This window comes from Thunnus albacares, chromosome 16, assembly GCF_914725855.1.
Source record: "Thunnus albacares chromosome 16, fThuAlb1.1, whole genome shotgun sequence".
NCBI lineage: Eukaryota > Metazoa > Chordata > Actinopteri > Scombriformes > Scombridae > Thunnus > Thunnus albacares.
The window spans coordinates 28,194,304-28,215,188 of NC_058121.1; the positions used below are offsets into that span (position 1 = coordinate 28,194,304).

Sequence of the window (20,885 nt, forward strand, 5' to 3'; positions counted from 1 at the left end):
CAAACTAATGCACACAATACATTAAAATGCTCAGATATATATTCATTTATAATACACTTAAAATCAAGGTCAAATTGAGGTCACCAGCTGCATATAAACTGGATGTTTAGAGTAATAAAAGCATTGCACATGTAAACACAGTATCTTTCCTTAACCTGATTTCACACAGTGAGGTGTTTCCTTGCATGTTGTCAATGATGATGAATGATACTCTTTGTGTTGACGCGTCTCACTGCAGTCATCAATAGCCTTGTCACCAAACCTGTTCTTCCTTTACACATATTTACTTGTCAAGTGCAGCAAAAAAGTTGTTTCTGACAGGCCGACCCGAGGTGACAACCACACCGCTGGCCTGTATTTCACAATGAATGGGACGATGAAAACCAGGAGGGGAAGGTGAGCTGCTCTAGACCACTGACTCACGTAAAATAAAGAGTATTAACTCAAATAAAACTAAAGACACAAGAGAGAAAACAAACACAGTACTGATCATTTTTATACACTCCAGATTCAGGCATGACATAAATATTTAAAGGCATAAAGGTAAAGGTGGTATAACTGTTACAGCTGCTACATTACACTGCAATGCACTTTATCTATCAGATCATACCCTTTGTCACGTTAAAGGTGCACTATGTAAGATTTGGCCAGATATTTAGTTTAAAACATTAAAATTTTAGTTAAATTTTGAAACAGAATGTGAAGAAATAACAGTTTTGACATTATGTCAAAGGCTGTGTATTGTGTTGCATGGATATCTACTGAAGTTAGCATGCTAACCAGCTAGCGTCCTGTCTCGTAATACCACTTTGTACCTCAGCGGTGATAGTGAGTCACTGTAGTGTCCAGTCTGCCCTCAGTCCAACATGAGAGGATGAAGATTCCCAGTATGTGGTCACTGGGAATAAATGATGAATGCCACATTTCACATTGTACATAATAATCACGACGAATGCAAATAATAACGCGCGCTTTGTCTGCTTCAAGCAGCTGACTGGAGCTAGTGGTGAGTGAATGGGAACTGGTGCAGCCTCTGCTCTCTGTCCTCTCCTCTGCTCCCTGTGTCGGTGTTTGACCGAGGGCAGGGGTCAGCTGACACACACACACACGCACGCACGCACAGAGAGCAGACAGCAGAGCAGAGAGGCCACAGTGGAGACAGTGAACCAGCTGAAGTGAAAGATAAAGTTTTATTCGAATTGACGACTTCTACGCTTGTTACTGCAAGTGCAATAAAACCTTTCGTGAGTAAAAAGCAAATAAATATTTTATAAAACCACCTGTTCAACAAGCATAAACATGTCGGAAAGTGATATTTTCATCTGCTTTGCCCGCAGTCTCCCATCCACTGCCGCTATATTTTACACAGTGTTAGGCTAATAGTGAATTGTTATGAACAAGCTAAAACAAAAGCCATCTGTATGTAGCCTAACTGTTTATCTTAGTTTGCCACATATCTTACAATTTGGCAAATTCTTGTAAACTTTGCTACAGGCCCCAAACCAGCCCCTCCCTCTACCAGCAGTACCTGCAGCAGTGAATCACAGCAGCTGCAGAGGAAGAGGAGGAGGAGGAAGGACTGATACTGACTGATGTCTGTTCTTCATTCTTTCCAAACTCCACTCGGTATTTTCATGTCAGAAATATGATTTATTTTATCGACATGTTATTTTTGTTTCCAGTGAGATATTATTGAGTTTATATAGTGACTTTGCTGTTGTAAACATTACTGTCGCTGCTCTGGAAACAATATTTAGTTATATTTAAAATATAAATCAATTCTAATCCTGTTCTGAATTAGGATCACTTCAGGACATAGAGCTTGCTTCATCAGTGAGCATATTGTTTCACTTTTTGGAGCTGGTGATATGCTGCCCCCTATTTGTTTGGAGCAGGTGGCCAAATCTTACATAATGCACCTTTAAATACTCATTAAGTTGCTTCTACACCAGGTAAACTGTGACCAGGGTCCATACAAGAGCTGCAACGATTAGTTGCCAACTATTAAATTAAATTAATCAACAACTATTTTGATTTTTTGATTAATTACTTTGAGTCATTTTTTTTAGAGAGAAAATTGCCAAATTCTCTGATTCCAGCTTCCCAAATGTGAATATTTAGTCCTCTGTGACAGTAGGCTGAATATCTTATATAATAAACAAGACATTTGAGGATGTCAACAGGGCTTTAGGAAACAGTTTTCACCATTTTCTGACATGTTATGAACCAAACAACTAATCGATTAATCAAGAAAATAATCAATGGTATAGAATAATAATAATAATAAACAGATTAATCATTAGTTTCATGCATTAGTAAAATGTATGAAACTATGTGTGCATTACACAGTTAATAAGCAACACAATGCTTCTTCCACACAACTGCATATAAAACAATATATTAATACAATTCCATTCAAATGTTGTTTGCAATACACTCTTTCTGGCTGGACCGTAACAGCAGGACCAGCCCTACAAATGACTGAGTGATTTATGAAGTGACACCACCGGTCGGGTGAAACCAAGTATCCCAGAATGCATTTTGCACCAACTAGCAGCAATGGCAGAGATTAAGCTGTTGTAATTTTCACTGTAAGACTGTTAATTTGTCACTTTATTAAGTTTTAATATTTTTTCAGCAAGAAAGTTACCATTTAGATTCCTGACATGTGGTCAGTTTATCCAAATAAACTTACTCTTTGGAAAGTTGCTGCAACATTTGCATAGATAGTCACGTGATGCAGTCACATGACTGTCTTGCTTGAGTATTCTTAATTATGAACAGTCGGCTGGTGCGGGCATACCTAATCATTCATTCAGTACATACTGTGTAGTGGGCAGTATGTTAGTATGCGATTCCAAACACAGCCAATTGGCTTCAGTCTGAGCCCGGCACACTTCCTGGGGGCACAGAAGTGAATCTGGCATCTTATTAAACAGGATTGAGACTAATTGCTTCTAAAAACAACGCCTGAATTTGGCTTAAATTGCCAAAGTCTCAGCAGGTCTCCAGTCTGAACTTGTCAAAACTTTTGCAGTCACCTGGCCTTGGCTGCAGTGATGTGATTAGTTGTGATTTTTTTTATGTGTGAGACTTGGGCATGTGTTTCCTGTTTACCTTTTCTATTATTTCAACCTAACTGGATGGACTAATTGTTATGGCTTAATCAAGGTTAGTCAGTTCCAGCTCCTTGAATGCACAACGTTCTACCGAGACTGTTTCCATACTGTACAGCTTCAAACTCAAGGACTGTGAAAGGTAATTACGGCTTACTGTATTCTAAGAACCTTTCAGGTAAATGTGGAAGGATGAATATAATCATGTATTGGCCTGATTTATCATGCAGAGCCTGAAGAGAACCTTTCAAGTAGCCATGATAAGAAAGAAGTACAAGTAATCTTTCTTATCAAGCTAAGAAGTACAAGTAATCTTACAAGTATCTCACGGTGGGCCTGACTCATCACGGTCCAAATATTTAAAAAAAAAAAAAAAAAAAAAGACTTGCAGAACTCCACCCTCTGACATGGAAGTGACAGGCCTCCAGTCACAGTAAACACACTGGGCGTTTCATTTGCACCCGACGCCGTATGCAACAGCTTTTGAGAACATGCCAAATTCAATTTCAAATACTGGAGCCCTAGAGCCATTCATCTGCTTCACGGATTCAGTAATAAAAGCAATACCACAAAAACAAAGAAAAAGAGAACGCGATGCCAAGTTACAGCATTCTTAAGGGCAGCCGAAATAACAAATATTCAAGACAAACTTTCAAGCAGGCACAGCAACACCTCAGTGAAACTTCCGAAGTCTCTCTCTCTCTCTCTCTCCGCCCACCCATTTAAAACCCAGGGCACATAGACACCTTTATGCTCCACTTCACAAAAGGTGTTTGCACCGCCATATGTTCATTACACACTGTTCACTTCACATCTAAGGTGAGATACCCACAACGGTTAAACTGTTAAACTTCCTGTAATTCATTCAACACTGTCCCCCCGGGGCCACGAGCGCACATCCAAGTCACATCTGCAAAGGATAATGTACCTGTGAGCAAAGTTTTTTTTCCTACTGCTTTTCATTCTGGCAAACACATTTTTCATCAAAAAACACCTACTCAAATCCACACAGGAGAGTAAAAAACCATTATGTGACTCGTCTTATTGTGGCCTGGCCTTGATCATAAAAAAAAAAAAATTTGGGCCACAAAGGATTGACTGTTAACTCACTCACAACACCCGACACAACCACTTCTTCTTCTTCTTCTTCTTGCTCTGTTTTCTCGCTTACCCTATCAGTTTCTACCTGTACGCCGTCTCTGTTTCTCTCAGTCTCAGCCTTTACCTTTCTCCTTCCCTCCATTTCCTCCCAATCCTCACAAATTCTCACAGTCTGCTGCACAAGCTTTTTTTTTTTTTTTTTTTTCCAGACGAGAATGTAGGCCATTGCTCTGACAGCAGGAAGGCAGCGAGGAGTCGGAGCAGCGCCGCTCTTCTCTTCTTCCCCGCATTCTGCTCGCTCGCAGCAGCTGAAGACAGTACGCGTGTATGTATGTGTGCTGCGCTGCTGCCGCCGCCGCCGCTGCTGCTGCTGCTGCTGCCTCGCACTGACTGACTCAGAGTCCAGGGACAAACCGCAGCAAACAGCAAGCCTGCGCTACGCGGGCTTACACCAAGTAGTCGATCTGTTTCAGCTGTTTGCAAGAAACGAGAGCTCCTGCACGTCCCGTTGCATAATATCAAAGATTATCTGAAACAAAAAAAAACACAATGTTTTATCTACGTGCTCTGCTTTGTGATAAAAACTGATCTGCCAGGACTGTGTAAACCTGCAAACCACACCACAAATGTAGACATCACACCTCCACTGAAGGAAATCCGGGTCAAAAAAAACGATAATTTTTTTCTTTGTATCCCTTAAATAAACAAACACAAGCTGCGGGTTGATGAGATTTAAGCACTAATACACACATTTCTACAACATATCCATACATGCAGGTATGTCAGGCAGACAGCGTGGAGTCTATTTAATGTTTTTACTTTGATATGAGTGTGTGTACAGCAGCAAGCAGGTGCAAAGTTTAAGGTCAGACAACATGTGTCACAACATGTGAAATTGTAATGTTTTATTTCTACCACAATAAAACCACTATGTGAACAATGTAAAAAAAAAAAAGTGTCCAACTTTGGCACACCCAAGTGGTAGAACAACGTATGCCACACAACTTTGTTTTCATTAACACTGCATCCTACGGTTGTGCAATTCCAGCTGTGCTATTCCGACCGTGTGATTGGTCCGTTCGACGAAGCGCCGCCTTTTTGTCTTCACACCTAGCTTCACTTTTTTTGCCTCCGGTACAATCCAAGCGCCTCAGATTACAGCTGCCAACTATAGTCATTATTTTCACCATCAATGAATCCGCTGACAGTTTTCTATCCTATAAAACATCAGAAAACAGTGAAAACGGAGTGAATTAATCTAAAGATGGAATTATTATATTAACATAGAATAAGACAAAATGTTCAAAATGCTGAAAGATGAGTGGAAGCTATAAGAGATGACAAAAACTGAGGTGCAAGATGATTCAGGCTTTTCAAGGCGATGGAGCAAAACCAATTAATTACAATATTACAGAACATTTTAATCTGATCAAACAAACAGTTAAAGGAGTCACATATGTTGTTTTTTACGAACAAAGTCATGCTAGCTGCTAGCATCACTTCTAGACATTTGGGGTCGACACCGATCCATCTTTTGGGTGGATTACATTAATAAATGACTCATGTTGGCTTCTTACTTGTAAAAGCTTTTATTGCACCTGCGTTAGCGTAACGAGCGTAACCGTCGTCAACTCCGGTAACGTTGTCTTCACCCGTCCGTCTCTCCTCTGCTCCGCTGTGCGCGCGCGCGGAGGAGCTGAGAGCAGCGGAGAGAAACTAACGTGAACGACATCGTAGAGACTCTCACACTGGTAAATAACATCAATTAAATAATTGCTTTTTTTTTTTGAAGGGGGTCCATATCAAGACTTTCCCAGTGCCAGCGCCACACAGACGCTCCCTAACACATGAATGATTATTGATTTCCGAATCATTTTGGTGTTATTTTTGGCATTAAAAAAAAGTTTTTTTGGCCTGGGGCCTGTACAGCTTTAGGGGGAAACACTGCACTGAGACGTCCTGAAGAAGCTGGCAGCCAGTGTGGCAGGTGACCCTCACTGATTCATCTGCCACCACAGGCAGCAGCAGCACTTTACCAGCGTTTGCTTGCTGGGGCGTTCATTTAGGACCCTGAGTGTAAAAGCATCACGGTGACATTTTCACAGGTCGGTTGCAGGTGTCCCGGAGGTTCAAAACAAACAGCATGAAAAACCTACTACTACTACTACTACAGCTCCAGCAGAAGAATGTTGTGACAGTGGCAGGCAGGCTTGCAGCAGCAGTGCTGAGCGCTAAAATGGCTGCTCATTCTCCATACAGACAGAGCTTAGCTGGGAGGAGGAGGAGGGCTCCCACTCCCAACCATTTGCCTCAAATGTGGCTCATCCTTAGGTAGGATTTACAGCTCGCCTGTAGAGCTAATAATGTCAACACCACTGCTTACAATACAATTAAATGCACAGGATTATAGATTATCAAGAAACATGTAATATCCTTCCAAAATGTGACAAGATCCATTTCATGGTCTTCATCTCTTCTCCACAATCACACATCATTGATATTTGTTTACATGTATTTTTTTGAGCTGTTTTCTAAGTTTCAAGAGGCAATAAAACATCTAAGACTACTATCCAGTTCCTTATTAGAGTGTTTTTGTTTTGTTGTGTAGGGTGAAGTTGTCCTGAGGAACCACAGACTAGATCGGTAGCAAGAGTGACAAACTTTGAACTGATTAACTGAGGCCTTCATTGAACTAACTATATGCTAGCTCTTATCTGGGCTACATCTCAACCTGGAGAGGCCCGCTTACAATGCTTTCACTGGGAACATGACAAAGTCTGCAACAACAATACTACACAAACAGATAAAGTCAGCTGTCAACAAGCACGCTCCAGCAAAACAGAAGAGTCGGCTGCAACATGCATGAGGAATTTAAAGAATTAATTATTCATGTTATTAATATAAAGAATGACTTAAAAGAATTAAAAGATTGATTTCTGTTACTAAACAACAAGGAAGAAAAAGTTTACTTTTGTGTAAAAACACTGTAATCATCACTAAGCTGCCCTCTGAGACAAATTAGTGACTTGGCTTAACTAGGTGTGAGTTCAAATACCTGGAGTCGTTAAGGTTGCTTTGCATTTACTTGCATCATGAGCCTGGAAGCAACTCACGGAAAAAAAAAAACAACAAAACTTTCACCTAAAACAACTTGTCAAAAATGGGCTCTACTGAAATACCTTCCTCCTCTTCCTCCTCCTCCTCCTCCTCCTCCTCTGGTGTAGATAAAACAGGTTTCATCAGGGTCTCTGCACACTTTTTTGAAATCAAATTTATTGCTTTTTAAAGACCTCGACAGAGAAAACGTTAAAACCTCTCCCACAGCAGAACCAACGCACCTCAGGGCTGAGCTTCATGTTTGAATTCAACATATTTCTGGATAATTTTGTAAAATCACATCATCAAATTAACGGCAAACCCACCGTTACTCTTTAAAAAAAAACATTTTAATTTAAAAGTGCACTTTTAATGACAGTTTGTGTCAAACAATAAGGCTGTTCTGGTCGTTCTGGGCTGTAGTTAACGCTCCCCATTAAGACACAAACTCGTTAGAGTATATCTACCTTTCATCCACTTAAACAGCCCGTTAAATCTGTAAACTCCAGCTAAGAGTGGTCTCACCAAATTAAAATTTCGCCGCTGCGGCTCCACACTACAAACATTATTATCCAGATTCTAGCAACTATCAGAAATAACAGAGGGCTTTGTGTCTCCTCTGAAGCCCCCCCCCCCCCCCCCCTCACACCCCCCCCAGCTAACTATCTTTAGCTGAGCATCATCTGTACTGTTTTGTGTGTACTTGTTTAATCCTGTTACCTTTGTGAGAGCAGGCGGCCTGTGGAGAACCGATTCCAAACATTACCAGAAAGAGAAAGAGAAAGAAGCCGGACTGGAAGTGAGACGATATTTAAATGAGTGAATCCTGTGGGGAGATATTTCTCACGCAACTAGGCATCACCTAAAAATTTAAGACCTACCATAATTTAAAAAAAAAAAGACTTTTTAAGACATTTTATGACCTTAAATTCAGAAAATCTTATTAAAAACTTTTTAAGGATCCGTGGGAACCCTGCAAATTCAACCTCATTATCAGTGATTTGTGTTTGTTTTGTTTTTATTTCTGAGACATACCTTTTAAATTCCAAGCCTACCGTTCGTCGCGCTGCCTTTCAGCACCTTTGGCACACAAAAGGTCACGTTTCAAAGTTACACTGACGCTAAAATGGCCACTATCACCAAACTACTGCAGCACATAATAATGATTTTTTATTTCCAATAACGTTGTTCAGAGTAAAACATTAAGTAGGTCATAATTCTATTTCATTCAAGGCTGCTCGCTGGGATTTAAATGTTTGGATAGCAATCAATCATCAGTAACAAGGGCATTTAAACTTCATGGGAATATTTGTCTTATACAAGGAAATGTAAACGATCATCACTCTACAGAAATGATGCAATTATGTCGGAGAATTTGTCTTGGAAGGTACAATTATCAAACTCATTTAGATCTCACTGTCAAGTCAGCAGTACGGTGCTTTGCAAATCTGTGCAAATCAAAGTTTTAACACGCAGGTGTCTGTTTGTAAAAACACATCCAGTTGATTTTATACCTTGTAGACTTATGAAGATAACATCACTCATTCTCTGACAGGCAATATATGCTTTGTGCTGAGATTTTCTATCTACATTTTAAAGCCAAAACTTGAACTGTATGCTTGCAGAAAGGGTTAAAAGCTTCTAAAATAGCGCCAGGACCATATGACACCACCACTATAAATAGAGAATGAGGTCAATTAAGGTGAATTTTGCCCAATTTATTCATCTGATATTAATCAGAGGTAACATTCCCTTTAAGTGCATACTGTTGATGTAGATATGAGCATCTTTTTTTCTCCCCACAACAACACACAACTACTATGTGCTGAGTTGTGTTTATGTTACTCAAAAATGACCAGAAGCTTTTTTTTTTCACGTATGAAAAGAGGTCAAAATGTCCTTTCAGGTTTTTGGCGTTTAGGACGCAAGTTTCAGGTAAATCAAACTGGCTGTTCGGACTCTCTTACATAATAAGAACAGCCGGGTTTCTTTCTGCACGCTGTGTGTTCAGCTGGAGAAGATGGTGTCAGTGAATTGTACAAACGTTATGTGGAAAAACCAACAGTGAGTCGGGCATGTTTGGAGGCCGTCTGCATGTCCTCCTGTGAAACCGTCAGGATGACATGTTGGCGTGCATTTTTATTCTCGGCTTGACTTACCTGCTCTGTCGTCCGTTTAGCTTGTAAATAAAGATCAACTTGCGGGCGAGTTGCGGGATGATTAATTCTCACGCAAACGGCAGCTTCAGGCTGTGCGTGAAACAAGCCAGTTAGCAGCAGGATGGTCAGATGTCTGGCTTTTTATCCTGTGTTACTCTGGACTGGTTATGTTTGTGGTCAGCCGCGGTTGTCATGTTATAAACCCCCGGTATGTGAGCTCGGAAGCCGGCCAGCAGTTGTTTGTTAGCTGCTGGCAGATTTAACGTCCGCTTCTGTTGACAAACAAGCCTGCTAGCACGGTTAGCTTAGCGAGCTAACCAGCTGGCTAAATCCAAACCGTGTCCCGTAACAACCTTCCTCCCGGTGTCCGACTTTAATCCCACCGGCGGCGGCAAACCGTAAAGTAACTCCGTGGGTCGCTGGCGGGGGGCTTTTCTGTGTTTCAATGACGGCGCACTCGCGTTTGCAAACCCGAGTTATCGCTTTGGTCTCTGCTCTCCGCCATTTTCCAACATCTCAACACAAACAAACAGGCTGCTCGTGCGCGCGCGGAGCGGAGCGTCGAGGCGCGCTCACGAGGGGGGGTGGGGGGGGTGGGCTGCTGATGTGAAGAAGACCAAGGGACATACTTCCATGTAAGTTGCTCCTTTTAGTGAGCGGCGCAGAGATATAAACATTTATTTTAGGTTAAAAACAAGAGATGTGCAATACACGTCGTCCAGTGCTGTGATACAGGCTGTTTATACTGTATAGAACCACCACTATATGTCTTCAGAGTTGAAAAACTATTTGTTATTTAGCTTTGTTTAAGGCCTAAACCCTTTAAAGCTAAACCTCATTACAATTGCCAAGTTAAATAAACCTTTATAGAGATAGGTTATTTTACGCAATCTAAGAGAGAAATAAATAAAAGCAAAAGCTCTTGATGAGATAGTCTGACTTATGATAATTACAAAGTCTGTAATGCCTAAAATCCAAATTACTGAAGGGGGGTGGGTATTTAATATTCTACCAACATATTACCCCACACACTATGTTGGCTCATGCATAATGATACTGTGCACGCTGAAATCACATTCAAACACCTTGTGTCTTTTCAGTAAATTAACACTGTTCTTAAAGGGGGCGTCTTCCCCCATCGTACCCTTTTTATTTTAGTTTAACAGACAAAATGTGCAACACACTTCACTTCAGAGATCAAAGTTTTGCACGTAAAGGAAGTGTTGCAATATCGTGAGTCAACAGACCCTAAAGTCTCTCGGGTAGAGGTGGCAATGAAGACCGGCAGGAAGTAGAGGGCAGAGGGCGTGGTGGAACAGGCAGAGTCACGGCTATGCCATGGACTCCTGGTTGGAACAGTGGCGAGGGGAAGAGCAGACCTGGGAACCTATCCAAGTCAAAGCCACGACAAGGCTCTGGGAAAGGAAAGGCGGCAACTCATCCAGGATGAGAAAGAACAGTGGTCGAGGAGGAGAGGTCAAGCAAAGCAGTAGGAATGGGACAACAGGGTGCCATGAAGAGATGGGAACTAGTGGAGGAAAGAAAGATCACTTGGACGGACCTCTGTTGGATGGAACCACACCGGATCAAGATCTTAGTCCAGGCAGTCTTTGATGTCCTCCTCAGTCCATCCAACCTGCACCGTTGGAGGATGGTTCACTCACCACAGTGCCCTCTTTACCAAAGGACGGGATCCCTTGAGCACATTCTGAGCTGCTGCCCAAATGCTTTGGGTGAAAGCCGGTATCGGTGGCCGCATGACCAGTGGCTTAAGACCATCGCAGAGTCTATCTCCTGGGCCATCATTGACTGCTGGAGGGCAAAACCAACCCTGAAACCAACCCTGAACACCCAAAGCGGTACCAGGGCTTGTCAATTCAGCACAGGATTGGCAGTGATGGTGGACATGGGGCAACAACCGAACCATCTTCAGACCTGATGCTGTGCTTGTGTCAGAGGCGACGAAGCACAACGTCATTTTGGAGCTCAGTGTGCCATGAGAGGAGTGCATGGAGGAGGCCTTTGAGAGGTAAAGGGAGAAGTACAATAGCCTGGTCGAGGACTGCCATGAGCAAAGGCTGGAAAGCGAGGTGCTTGCCTGTAGAGGCTCTGCAGGGCAGTGTCTCTGCAGGGTCTACGCTACACTTGGCATCACAGGAGAGAAGAGCAGAAGAGCCATCTGGAATAACACAGAGGCTGCAGAGAGAGCCTCAAGGTGGCTATGGATTAAGAGGGCGGATTCATGGGGAACAGCTGCAGAAACTGAGGTCTGATCAACCCCAGCTGGGTCGCCTGGGCGAGGGCGGATGATGTTTGAAAGACCCGAAACACCCGATGACCCCAGGAAACATCACTGATGATCTACACTAGCTTAGCATCACTATTAATCACTGTATACTTGGCTGTATATACCGCACATACATTTTGTTATAATCTATTTATTTTGTGTAGTATTTCATATTTTTATTGTTATTTTTATTGCTTTTATTCTTGTCTTATTCAATTAAGTTTTGTGCTTTTTAATTATTTTGGTGTGCTTTAGTCTCTAAATCCATTTCTAACACCCTACATTTTATCAATCACTTGTAAAGCACTTTGAATTGCATTTGATTTGTTTGAAAGGTGCTATATAAATAAAGTTTGATTGATTGATGATTGATAACCACCTACTACACCTACATAAAGTAACATGTCACCTTTATTTACCATTTAAGATTTATCTCTATCTCAGTACTCTTTGCACTCTTCACTTCTTTGCACTATTTGTATCCTGTTTAGAGTTCACAGAAACGGTTTCACCTGTATATCGTCATTCGCTGTGTATATTTCTGAAGATTGTTGTGTTGTGTATAAACACATTAACCTGATGTGCCAGATGGTTTGTTACACAGAGCCGTGATCTCGTGATCTCTCGCAAATCCAGCTGCCACGCGAGGTAATAATCACATCGACAGCTGCTAAACCAAAGTCAAATTATTTGTATGCGTAAACCAATAAAGATGATTCTGATACAAAACAACTGTGAGAGTAAATTGTCACGATTCATTGCTGATCATCATTTTTACGTGACTGTGGAAAAAATGTATTGTTTGGATTTACTGAATCTCTGCTCGCACTTTTATTTGATTAATTTGCTCATTATTTCGACCACATTTTATAATAAACTTGAGTCAAACTTTTCAAAGCTTTGTCCTTATAAAACAATTAATTTCTTCTATAACTGAATGCAGAAACAAGAAAAGCTGTTTATTTATTATTAAGCTTTATTTATTCAGGAAATCTTTTTGCAAGAAAGACCTGAGAACAGACGCAGAGGATCACAAAACAATCATCACACACTCGGACTCACTGCTTAAAACAATCACAAACATTCTGAAGAAAAGCAGCTAGTAAAACTTTAAAGTCCCTCAGAGGAACAAGTGTCTCTAAGCTGTTTTGCAGTTCATTCCAGTAGTAATGAGCATAACACCTGAAACCAGTCTTCACCAGTTCAGAGTTATTATAAGTATAAGTTATTGAACTATTTCTTTTTCTTTTATTACAACCCGTATTTAGCAAGTAGACACAAGTTGCTGTAAACTTGTTGTATACGTGTGTGTGTGTGTGTGTGTTGGTGATGTACAGAATCTTTACTATCTGATGCACTGTAGATATATAATTCATAACAGTACAGTACAGTGTATGTTTATGACCAACATTAGGTAGTTAGGAACTTAAAGGGCGGGTTCACAATTTTTCAAGTGTGTCTTAAACCAACAGTCAGGAGCCCAAATGAACATTAAACATGTTTTTCTTGCTGTAATCATTCCTCCTGTTCATACTGACCATTAGAAGATCCCTTCATAATGACCTTACAATGGAAGTGATGGGGGACAAAAATGTATTTAAAAGTTTATCTGAAGCTAATATGAAGCTTCAGCGTCCAAATGAGTCAAATCAAGTAGATATCTTTCAACGTTACAGTCTTTTTAGTGCCAAAGTTCCTCTTTTTGTTACTATACTTCCACCTGCAGCTCAACAGGGAAACACTGTCCGAGGAAACACAAAGAGGGAATTTGATGGTAAAAAGACTGTAAATGTGTCAGATATCCACTTGATATGACTAACTCAGACTGATGAAGCTGAATAGAAGCTTCACATCAACTTTTAAATGACTGGATTTTGGCCTCCATCACTTCCATTGAAAGCACATTTGAAGGATATCCAGTATGAACAGGAGGAATGATTACAGCGAGGAAAACCTCTTTCACTGTTCATCAAAACTGTGAAGCTGTCCTTTAAATGACATTGGACATTTTTATAACTTTATTTAACCACAGAGATCTGAGAACAAGAAACATTCATTGTCAAACAACGGCTGCATGTAAGAACAAAACATGTACAGCAGACAACCAACACTCCTTTTATAGACCCCCTCCAGGCATGTTTGAAGACACATAAAAATACTCTGCTTTGACTAATAATTTGATATGTTTTTTCCACAAAAAAAGTTCAATTATCTCATTTAAAATCCTTAAAATGGCATCTTCTCCTTCTCCCTCATTGGAAATCCAGAATCTATGAACATGCAAATATTTTTCATTTCAACTGTCCAGTTTAACTGCTGGACACAAGATGTCTCATTTTTTAAATATTTGTATGAAACAAATATTTGTGTTTGTACACCGGAGGCTTCAAGCTTCCACATCACACATGTGTAAGTTGCATACTGCACTACGATTGGCTCCACTGAGATTTAAGGTGAACACAGAGAAACTTATGAAAAGAGACTTCCAGTGTCAAACTCTGCACATGCATCATTCTGCACAGTGAAGCTCAAACATCCAACTGTAGGAACAAGAAGAAAAACAGATTTTTGAGTGGAGGAGGACTTTAAGAGGTGCATAGTACCTGAATAGTTCAAAGTTCATGTACATATGGGATATATGAGGTTAAAGCTGGAATTATGCTTCTCTGAAGACCTCTAGGAACCTACACAGAGAAGGGTGTTATGGGTAACCATAGGTCGCAGAGGCTCACATAGGAGCCAATGTACGCGCCTTCAAAATCTCAACAACATGTCGTATTGAGCTGCGTGTCAAGCGAGTTGATTGTTTGATTCAACTCCTGTCAGGAGGGCGGTCTGAAACAGAAATATAGAAATATTAAAGAGACAGCAAACACAAACGTCCATGAGCGACCTCTGTGCATCTTCCCCCAACGTTCAGCCTGGAGATGCATTCTGGCTCAAATATGGGGCAGCAACTAATTATTTTCATTATTGATTAATCTGTCGATTATTATCCCAAAGAATCAATTATCATAACAGTTGACAATTTTCTGTCGATCAACTAATCGGTTAATCAACGTATTGTTGCAGCTCTACTTTAGATATCGGATAGTAGGGGTGTGCCCAAATACAAATACATTATTCGACAAAGCACAAATAGTGGGTTTTATACAAATATTTGTTTCATACAAATATTTAAAAAATGATTTGTTGGGGGTGTTCCCCAGAGATAAAGCTGAGCTACTGACACAAGCAAAGTGCTCCCAAGGGACTCTCCATAACCTGTTGTTCCTCTTCTCCTTTCCACAAAGTCAGGTTGTAAAAAATAGGCAACAAATGAAAAGTGCAAAGCAATAATCACCTTTCAAGTTCCTCCCTACACATTACATTGTGTTATGGGTGTATAAACAGGTAGAGGTCTGTCTGCAAAGAGGTGATAAGTTTTAGCTCAGTAGTCAGCGCAGTCGTCTATGATCTGGGAGACTCCAGTTCAAGACCCGGTGTGGGGACCTCCTTCATAAGGTAGTTTATTCATGAACACTTATTGTAACACTTTAATTTCCTAATATTTAAAAATGTCATAAAAACAAAAGCAGGATTTTTAAGCCTCTTCCCACTTTTATTCAAATACAAATACAGATACAGATAATTTTGCTGCCTCAACAAATACAAATACAAATACTGGGCTCTCTGCACATCCCTATTGGATAACATGCTGTAGTTACAAGATTGAATTGAGGGAGTATGGTAGTTTTTGAGAGGATTATTGTCAATAAAGAAATCCTTAGCAATGATGTGTATGAAACATGTCATTCGTGATAAAACATAATTCACTGTGATAGACATACTGTACAGTAAAGACTCTGTGCATACCTTTCAGAGACGGACAAGCCAACTTTCCCACCCACTTTCCGCAGCGTTTGACCAGCTATGCGGAGGTGAGAGAGGCGTGAAGGTTTCAACTTGTCTCTCTCTTGCTCCCCTTTTCCGTTCACGACACAACTATTTATGTCACTTTTTATATGAACGGCCGAGTGCAACACTCTTAAAATATGTGCCATTATCCCCGTATGTAAATGATATTACGTCTCCTCGTCCCCTTCCCCTCTCCGTGACGGTCGGCTTTACACTCCGCCTTTGAAGTGAAGCCGTTCGGAACAACTATAAAAAAAACATTTGATTTCTGACGTGGTCTGACAGCACGTCGTAAGAACCAGTTCTGAGCGACCATAAATTGAGCTTAATGGCATTTGGCAGGTACAACTTGCAGAATATATTTTCATATATTCAAAATAGTGAGAGTGGTGAGACAGAACCAAAGCAGTAAAGTTGTAGTCTGTAAAAAAAAAAAAAAACAAAACAATGAGCTGAAAGATGCTAAAATGCTCCATATAGATGAAGAGAACTGGAGAGTTTTCTTTGGGCTCGTATTACAAATTTCACTGATTACTGCAGCTTTAATACTCCTCCTGGTATGAAACAATGTTTTCAAGACTTAAGTGGACTTTGCTCTATATATATATATATATAGTATAGACCTCGTAAACAGCACCTCTCCTTCTCTTTACTGTTCTCATACTTTCCTTATAGACGTATGCAGCTATTTTGATGAAAGCCGAGGTAAAAATGTTGTTCGTATAGCTCACAAGCCGCTGCAGTCTATCAACTCTAATCCTATATAATCATAAGTGTCATCGAACCTTTACTGCAGGGCTGCTTCTCATGTATGTTTCACTCTGGATATTCTTCTGAAATTACACATTGAGAGTAGTGTGTGTATGTGCATGTCTTCAGGAGATATTCTGGGAAATACTCTGAGAAGTAATTATATTGTGTGTAATACGTTGATTGGTTACTTACATTCCTTTAAAGCTTGTAGTCTTACTTCAAGGTAATGACTCATGAAAGCAGGCATTTGGAAACATGGAAATACTGACTGTTGGAATGGATTTATTATTGTTCGTTTGAGTTTTATGGTTTTCTTTTTTTTTCAAATTGAATAATTGTTGGTAAGCACCTCAGGAGGGTAGTGGAATCTGAAGATGAATCACACATGGCATGCAGTCAGATTTTAAATAACATTTAGGTAACTGCCCAAATTTACAACGTGAACAACTGCAGGCTTATTCACAGTATGTAAATTACAATTAATTGGCTGCCACTGTGCTTCCAGTTGGCTTCATTCACAGACATTTTCATATATCACGGCTGAGATACTGTACCTGTCAGTCAAGGAAAGTGACACCCCGAAATAGCTATTGTTAAGCCTTAATGTTTTTCTTTTCAGTGAAACAATATTTTAAAGGATCTGCCCGAAACATTTAAGAGGAAGTGAAATTAATTGTTTAGACAAATGACTTACTATAATCCCCTTATTCAACCATACAGTGAAGACAGAAACCTGCTGTCAGTCTCCTCACAGACAGAAATACATGCTGTCAAAGATGAACCACCTTTGTTTATTAGTGACATTAAAGCAAGACTATGAAACTTTTGAAAGTATGAATTCAAACAGAAAAGAAGTTGAATTCATAAACAATAAACCAATAATACCAAACTAACTATAAACGTGGTCTGATCAGTGGCTTATGTTGGCTAACGTTAGCAAACTTAAAGATGCCATTTGGAGATTTCTTATAAACAAGCTTATGATCAGTAACCTCGATCGGTGGAATAACATGAAGCTGGTGATCAGACTGTGTATTATGACGCCAGTGTGCTTGTGCATGATAGCAAGCGTGTAGCTCTGGGTCTGAAAAGTGAAGCCAATGTGAAAGTGACTTAAACCTCCATTCTCTCTGATGGCCACCAGGGGGCGACTCCACTGACTGCATAAAGAAATCTGATTGTATGGAAGTCTATAAGAAAATGACCCTACTTCTCACTTGATTTATTACCTCAATAAACAGTTTACTAATGAGTTTATGGTCTCAGTCGCTAGTTTCAGGTCTTCTTCAATACAGCATGATGTTCATTTAGTAAATTATGGCCCCATCTAGAGTAAAATAGATGATAGAGCAGTAGGGGTGTGCCCGAATACAAATACGTTATTCAGCAAAGCACAAATAGTGGGGTTTTTACGAATATTTGTTTCATACAAATATTTTAAAAATTATTTGTTCTCGGCAAAAAACAAAACAAAAAAACAAGTCAAATACCAGCACGCAGGTCGGTTACATCACTATCTCAGTCTCTGTCCTCTGCTCCGCTGTTACGTCTGTCAGCAGATCTCAATGAGGGGAGTCACATCCACCTGCTACATGACGCACATTTCCTAATTTGGACATCACTCTTGGAGTTTGGGGTGTTCCCCAGAGATAAAGCTGAACTACTGACACATGCTTCATGAACACTCATCGTAACACTTTAATTTTCTAAAATTAAAAGCCAAATAAAAACAAAAACAGGATTTTTCTTTATTCGAATACAAATACAGATACAAATAATTTTGCTGCCTCAACGAATACAGATACAAATACAAATACCTGGCCTTCTGCACATCCCTATAAAGCAGGGCACGCTTTAGGACTACATTGTGATTAACAACATTGGTTAGGTAACGTAACCACCACGTAACCCCAGATTCACAGAGTTTAGGTGTAGCTGCTGCTATTTCAGTGTGTTTTCAGTTCATGAAAGTTAATTGTAACATTAATTGTAACTAAAAAAGTCTTGTTCAGCGTTTGTTTGTGATAAAAGATCCTCTAAGGAGTCGCATGTTCAGTTTTTCTGGTAAGCACATTTTGTTTTAATGGTTTTAGCCCTGTGTTTCGCTAGCAAAAATTAGCATTAGCATTATCACAGTTAACCATAGACTGTAAATGCACCCTGCTAACCAAGCTAGCAGCTAGCGTTAGGGTCAGCTCCAGACTCTTGTCCAAATATGGTCACTTTTGGCTTCAAAAATCAAAGATGGTGACGGTCAAAATGCAAACTTGAGGCTTCAAAACAGGAGTCCATAAACCAACTGCGGCTACGTCCATGTTATTTACAGTCTATGCACGATACAAACAAAACAGGGACCCAATAAAAACATTGCTAAGTAGTGCAACTAGTGGTCAGAAACTCCACAGAATACCTTTAAGATAGATATAGCTGTGTAACTGTCATTATGGAATCAGTTTGATGCTTTCGTTACACTTTATTCAAGCATTTACTTTTATCCAGCCAAGTCACTTTGTCTGACTTCAAAGCTACAGTTGGTATATTTTTTCTTACAGTTTTTAGTTTAAATATTCTCTAAAGCATATTTTAATGCGGAGAGATGTTGTCAAAGGCTTCTGTGACTCAGGCTTATAGCCCAAAATTCTCTACTTCAAATTTGCTGCTCTGGAAAATTGTGAAGGGTATTTTTCACTATTTTATAGACAAAATGATTGATCAGTAATTAAAATAACCATTAGTTACAGCCATAGTTTTATGGAACACTGGAAGATCCGTTTACTGGGGGAGTTAAACCAAAAATGAGTCACTGTTACCACATATTTAAGTCATCATTTTTTTGCTTACACCTAGCATTCATTGCTGAAGTATCAATAACAAGTACTGTGTGTTCCAGATGAAATGTTATACACAGATTGACGAATTCTGCAATTTTGTAAATTTCCTTCAAATTTATCATCTGCTGATATCAATGATCTGTATGAAACATGAGGATATAATAGTTCAGGGCAACTATACAGTATAACAGCAGGTAGGTCAATGACTGACAGTACTGTGAAGCTGAGTTTGACCCAAAATGAAGTACATGTACTATATTTATCATGTAAATGAATGTATATGTACAGTGTACAGTATATACCATCACATTTACACACATACATGTAGTTCTGTCTAATCTTTCCATACCTGTTTGCTATGAATTGTTTTTTTTTCCCCCCAAATCTTTATTTTTTTAGGTTTCCAGACAGAGAACAGATAACAGTAATATGCCAAATTTCAAATGAGGTGTAGGAGCCAAAATATGTTGTTATTTCTGTTTATGTATTGATGTGGGCATCACGTATTGCGTCACTTACGTTGCTTGACACATGGGTGTGGTTTCCTATTATTTAACCTGTTCACTTAGGTGGTGGCGGGAGTTTTTGGACAAAGGGAGTCACCATCATTACTATCATCACCATCGTCTGTTCATCACTTTATTTTCACAGTCAGATTGCATTTTTTGTATATTTTTTGTGTAACAGCTGCTTGTCAGACTCTTTCATTTTTGTTTATTTTTTCAATAAAACATCAGTAAAATGTCATCTGGACTCCGGGATGGTGTTGTGTCACATATAGGAGCCTACTAAGTCTCTTAGCGGCCTTTTTTTGAAAAGTAGTCGCTACATGAGGCTTTAAGTAATTAAAAAACAGCAGATCAGATAAGGAAAAGGAACAGAACACCTGTACGAGAATGTAATCAAAGCAAGACTAAAAAGATGAGAGAAAAACAAACAAACATGCAAAACAAACAGATTTTTTCACCAATAAGAACTAAGACATTATGTAGTGACATGGTGAATGTAAAAGAATGTACACATATACATATGTGGAGTACAAACACACAGTGAATCATGTGAATAAATGAGGTAGGGATACTGAGAATGATCTGAGAGATGGTTGTAAAGGTTAATTTATCAGCATATGCAAAAAAAAAGGTCCCCATGTCTTCTTAAAACTAGTGGACGATCCTCTCAGTGTGCACCTTTTTCTTATTTTTTTTAATATTACCTCTAATCCAAGAGTGATGGGCAGGTGGAGCGGGGGATTTCCACTTGACAAGAACCAGGCATCCAGCCAAAAATATTCACAAAAGCTATAAAGTTCTTCCTATAATTTGACATTGCAGCATGACTGAATAAGATCAGCGATTGCAGATGGTTTGACAGAGATAGTTTGTTAGATTGTGTTGAATATTTCCAACTAAAAGTTATGCAGAGAGGGGTATATCCAAAACATGTGTATATATATATATATATATATACATATATATGTGTGTGTGTGTGTGTGTGTGTGTATGTATATATATATGTAGCTAGAGACTGACGACATCTATGGCAGGAAGGATCATCATCCTCATACATTCTTGACAGCCTAACCTTAGTTAAGTGATTAGCGGTGAAGAACCTTACCGTAGCGAGCCGTGCCTGGCAGAGATGCAGG

The 20,885-nt window shown here is 39.7% G+C and overlaps 1 protein-coding gene across 2 annotated transcripts in view; it reads right to left on the reverse strand.

Moving 5' to 3' along the window:
* ncoa1 (nuclear receptor coactivator 1) overlaps positions 1 to 12,629 on the reverse strand; it is a 55,825-nt gene extending 43,196 nt beyond the window's left edge. For both annotated transcript variants that reach the window (XM_044376337.1, XM_044376336.1), the window contains exon 1: positions 9,473 to 12,629. The gene's annotated coding sequence lies outside the window, so the exon portion shown is untranslated. The remainder of the gene's footprint in view (positions 1 to 9,472) is intronic.
* Positions 12,630 to 20,885: the final 8,256 nt, after the last annotated feature.